This window comes from Hakea prostrata, chromosome 1 (genome assembly GCF_041222555.1).
Source record: "Hakea prostrata isolate BN-2017 chromosome 1, UWA_Hpros_2, whole genome shotgun sequence".
NCBI classification, from domain to species: domain Eukaryota; kingdom Viridiplantae; phylum Streptophyta; class Magnoliopsida; order Proteales; family Proteaceae; genus Hakea; species Hakea prostrata.
Window position 1 is genome coordinate 11,855,685 of NC_142600.1, and position 6,205 is coordinate 11,861,889.

A 6,205-nucleotide genomic window follows, 5' to 3' on the forward strand; every position below is an offset into this window, starting at 1 on the left:
AGAGGTCATCAAGCTTCAAGAAAAGCTTTCCTCAAGCCTATGGCCTTCGTCGGTAGATTAAAAGACTTAAATATCCCTCATTGCTGAACTTTTTCCATGAACACGTAAAATGGGGGAAAAGCTAAAAAACACGGCCTGGACTCTGGAGCCCTGGGGCCTGCTTTTCCATTAAAGTCTCCACACTCACTGCTTGTGTTACTGTTTACTGCGATGAGAGGATTCTAAATGGAATGAATTTCATGGTCCATTAATTCCCACATTATCAAAACGAAGAAGGTTACTCAAAAATGAATAAAATCTGATTGGTGGTCCTCTGGGTCCTGTGAAGATCTTTGGCAACCCATTTGTTTGAGAAAGCACCGGCAGAATTAGTTCATACACTGACCTGTCGAAGACATGGTTGGACACTGCTTTTATATGTGGCTACAATAGGGTTTCTTGAGTCTGTAATCGCCACTCTTTCGATATTAAATTCACTTTTTCTAGTTCTTTGGGTTTGGGTTGGGAAAAAGTCGTGGGTTTTCTCTTAATAAATAAATTCCCCAGTTACCTTTTGAAAAAAAAAAGTCCTTACGGCTGGGAAAAAGTCTCTCATCACACTGGTATACTGTTACTGTTTACTTGCCTCTTCTCACACATGGTGTTTTTTATTGTTTATCTTCATTCATGAACATGGAACATGAAGGTCCATGAGAATGACACTTTTGTCTCGCATTTGTGTAGTATATGAGATTTTTCCCCCACTAGGTCTTGGCTAATCTTCTCCCAGAATTTCAGAAACTAGTATCAGTGAGTCCAATTCCACTAATCCAAATTGTCCTCTCCATGTACCTGGCATCTAGTGTGCATCTCTCTCTTCTCTGGATAAACTGATCTTAAGAATGTTATTTATGAGAAGTGTAAACACTAACCCTGAACATACTAGAAGTGAAAAATCTCATATCTCATGGAGTGGGTGTGTATGGTTTTGGGTTTTGGGACTGGAAAAGATGGATGGGGAGCTTCAATTTGATTTGCCCTAAGGTGGGTCATTGGAATCAATCCATTTCCCTTCACGGAGGCAGGCAAAGACAGCTTTAGGGAAGAGAAACGTACCTCCACTAAAATCAACAAACACTATTATGGAATTGAAGTGCTTCCTTATCTGTAATCCTTTTAATGGAACAGCGGCTAGAGAGGTGACAATGAGTGCCCGTTGTCGGTAGGAATCCAGGAATCCTTTTCAGCCGCTTTGCCTAACCCACCATCATGTTCTGTTGGTGTTGGTAAGTGCTTATGGGTCCCTGCACGGCTGCAAGTAACACATAGGGAAATAAATTTATTTTATTAACCCAAAGCTCCCTCTCTTTTCCAATACAGAACTAAATTAGGAAAATTACTTAGCTAGTTTTAAGTTTTTATTTACAAAAGTAACCACTTCGAGTTTCATTTAACAAAACTAGCTAAAACTGAATTTGGGTTTACAAAACTAGTTAAAATAGTGATTTTTCATTCAATTGGACATTTTTATAATTAAAATTAATCATACCAATAAAAATGTTCAAAGATAATGAAAAATTAGTGATTTTTCCCTTTTAAACAAAATACTGATTTTTCCTTTTTAATGTGGTTAGTTTTAGGGGGTTAAAAATGTAATGAAAAATTACTATTTTGACTAATTTTATAAACCCAAACTTAGTTTTATCTATTTTTATTAAGTGAAACATTGAGTGATTATTTTTTTAAAAGAAAACTTAAAAGTGGCTAATCATGTAATTTTCCCAATTAAATTCATTATCTTTCCAACATCTAGAAAACATCTCAAAGATGACTAAATAAACAAAGAGACCTATATAATTTTTCCTTTTCTATTTTTTTGTTGTTGCTACCAAATCTATAGAAAATAGAGGGGTAAAGGCGTAAAGCTAGGTTGTCCTAAATATACCTGAACACTTCATATATTTTGTAATATCGATGTAATATATAAAGGATTTATATGTGAGTCTTCTTTGTGAGACCTAAACTATTCGTCTCCTTAATGTAACATATTACATTTTGATCTCAAATTAATTAACACTGTTAATATTTTACATTTTAAATTTGAAATAACCAAAATTTTCAATAAATATGATATAATTAAAATACCCCTTATCATATTGTTATCAATCATATTGGTGGATGAAGAGATTCCTTCTTCACTCCACTTCTTCTTTTCACCTTGCGAGAGGGAAACCTTAACCACCCCACAAAAGGTAAAAAGAAATCTGATTCCCTCATACCACCCCACCATCCCCATGTAGGAAATCACCCACCATTGCTAAATAAAAAACCCTAATCATAAATCTAAGACAAAAACCCTAATTAATATCCTCGATTTTGACATTTAGAAATTGAAACAAATTCTCTATTTTGCATATTGGAGTTACAACGGAATCGATCTAACTTCAAGTAAGCAAACCCGTCAACAAGCTTTGGTATTTGGTTCTAAACCGGATTTGTTTGTCTCCTCCACACTCATTGATATGTATTCAAAGTGCAGTGGATTGGGCAATGCAAGATTGTTCATTGAACTTCCACAAATAAATTTAAATATCCTTGATTACAAAAATGCACATGAAAACACTTGCAAAGCATTATAACCTTATTTAAGTTCTTAATGGGGAAGAGTTATGGTGGGAGAGAAAGTGCGGTTTTTAGATCCGAATGCCATGATTTTGGTTTTGTCAACTTGTTCTCATATTTCACAATTATGTAGGAATGGAAATATGAGAGAATAAATAGAGAAAAATTTATGATCATTGAAGCCATTTCACAATACTTTTTTTTTTTAGCTCATTTGAAGTAGTTCTTTTTCGCATACCTTGAGAGAAAGTAATGTTGTTGTGGACTCCCTAATTAACCACACTTGAATCTTCGTCTTAGAGTTCTTATCATTGTTTAGCCTCCCTTCATTGCATTTTATCCTTTTTTTTATGCTGACTTATTGGGAACACTATTCCCTAGGCAAACAAATATTTCTTTTTTTTTTTACCCAAAAAAAAAAAAAACTCTGTGAGCTTCCAGGGGCCATAAAACAATTCCCCCAAAGGTTTGTACATTAATTGATGCCATATACTTATATGAAAAATCACAACTAAAAAATTTACGGTAGCCAAGAGTCTAGCAAAGAGATTGTAAGCGTAAGTTTAACAAAAAAAAAGAAAAGGAGAGATTGTAAGCATAAGACAATCCCCCTGCCTCTCCTCCCAACCCCCACTTTTTTCCATCCATATGAAATTCTGAAGACAAATTTTGTTGTTGAAGCAAGCAAATTGAATGTTGTCTATCAACAGCATTGATCTCCTCAGTCTTGTTATTGTTGTATTTAGAAGAAAAAAATAGTCTTTTTTCTCCCTTCACACATCGTAGATCAAAGTGCACAAAACACAATTTTTGAGTACCATCTATGTTGTCACTAGAAAAATTTTCAAGCATGGGAGATGAGCAGCATATATATATATAAAACTCATCCCTTAGATCCTTTGTGTGAAGCTGCAGGTAACAAAAACTTGATAAAAGAAATGTTACAACAAGCTTGAGTACATCCCAGGTGAATGTGTAGTGTTGTGGAAACTTGACCTAAAGTAGAATGCCACACTTCTATAAGCATATAAATAACATCATCTATTTAAACTCCACAGGAAAAATGAGATAAGAAAAAAAATATCACCAAAATTGTAAGTTCTTATAAATATTTTTTCTGCCACGAATATCAATCCTTAAATTCAGTATCATTTTGGTTGGGTTGCATTAGTTTCTAGTAATGAATCAAATTATGCTAAAACTTTGATGTTCAAAATTTGATTTCATTTTTTCATCCAGTTTTTCATGTATAAGGTTTTGAAAACTAAGCCTATCTCTTAAATTTTTATGTTCAAGCATCAAATCCCTCTTCCTTTCACTCTATTCCAACAACTTAAAAAAAAAAATTAAATAGAAAAACAATTGGAGAGTTCATCAAAAAAATTTACAAATTAGAAAGAAAATGATGTATTAAAATTGAATTTTAGCTTTAATGGTGGGTCCTCATGGATCGGATTGATGCAATTATTATGTTGATGGCTAACAGGTTGGAGAGATGCTTCCAAGACCTGTGAAATATTGACCCTTACATAAGGCTGGGATTCTCATTGAGCGTATAGAGAATTAGCAATTTTTTGAAACTGGGTTTAAGATTTAAAAACTCAAAAGGAAATTAGAATGAGGGAAATACATTACTTCACAAATGTACTCTAATTTGATATCTTTTATGATTTAAAAATTTGTATTAATGAGAGAGATAAAGAAAATTTTATTTACACCAAATTGATGAAGTCGTGTTATAGAGTTTGGCCAATCTATAAGATCATTCTATATGAAAGACAAGATCTATATTTATTAGGATCAACAACTACAATTGTAAGGATATGAAGATCATAATTGTTAGATCCTAATAGATCCATGTATTACCTCTCGAGAGTTTTTCAAATATCGTTTACATGCCAACAACAAAAAACTTTATTCGTATCATTTTCTTTTTGTGAAACTATTCATATCATATGCACCAAGCTTCTTTTTTCTTTTTCTTTTTTTCTTGGGGGATTGGATCATACACTCCAAGTTGCTTGCCTATGATAGGTGGTTGTAAATTATTGGGAAATTACTTGATTAGCTACTATTGACTTTGTTTTTACAAAACTAGTCACCTTTAGTTTAGGTTAATGGAAATGGCCATTATGAGTTTAAGTACTACAAAGTAACTTAATTAGTGCTTTAAAATACTTGAACATTGTATGCGTATATTGTAACTTGCCCATTTACCTACTTGCTCAACATATGATTGTAAAACCATGGTGTGGATGATGATCTTAGAGCTGAAACAGCCATAGCAATGGCCACTCAAACAGTTAGCCATAGATCTCTCACAAAAAATAATAATAATAATAATAATAAAATAAAAGAAATATCAGCAATAGCTCTACCATAATCTATCTAGTTCCCTATCCTCTATCATTCAATTGTAGAAGCATTAGAATCTTATTGATGTCAATACTCCCCTTCTTTTACGACTTTTCACAACATTAAAGTCTACTATGGTAATCAAAGTAACCAAAGCACAAAACAAACCTCAAACTCCTCTTCCAATGAGCCTTGGACCCTAAACCTAGCCCTAACAAGTACTTTCACATGAAACAATGTTACTCTACTAATGTCAATTTTTTACTCTCCCATGGTATTCTATGATCGTATCACTACTCCTCCCACCGAACAATCTCCACAACTTCATTTTTGGAAATTCATCAAAGCTGATGGAGACCATGGGTATACTAGAGGTGCAATCCAATTTGATTGCACCAAGACATCAGATTTAGTAGTTGTTTGGTTTCATATAATGCAATTTTGGAGGCTTGGTGAGAGCAAATCACTTTGAGTCTTCTCCCACCATTCTGCAAACTATGATTGTCGTAAAATATTTATTGTTCTGCAATTCTGTTTGCAACTTGGGAATAATGAAGTTCGATCAACCATCACAAAATGTTTTTCTTTTAGCCAATCTGAAGAATAGTGTATGTATATGATGTTGAACTAGGGTAAACCACTCTTTGAGCAATTTTTGTTATACAAAAACTTGTATTGATCATTTTTCGTTAGAGTAAACAAAGGGTGACTAGTTTTGTAAAGGCAAAGTAATTTTTCCTGACTATTTGGTTGTAAAGGCCTAGTCCATCTCTTTTCAAGGAGTAAGAGGATTCATTTGATAACCCACCATAAAACAATTCATGGTGTTTTTTGCTTCGAGAAGCAAAAAAATTGGCTGAAAACCGTTTGATAAAACTACTTTGTTCCGCGTTAATTATTGCAACATAAATTGAAAGTTATGAATAGTTTTGCTTTGAGAAACATTTTCTCCTGTTGCATCAATTTCTTGAAATAAATTGTGTATGAGTTGGATTTAAATGAGACATTATTAGAATGAGAATAAATGAAATTTAGCATTCTAAATATAACAATGGTAAATTTTGTATATTATTATTATTATCATTTTTTATTTTTTGTACTTCTAGAAGCAAATTTATCAAATACTTAAAAAAATGTTTCTGATTCCAAAAACACCGAGAATTACCTGTGATGTTTTTAAGGAGAAACGCTTGGTGAGTTTTGGAACCTGACTTGGCAAAAAAATTCAAATAATCTGTAAAATTAAAAT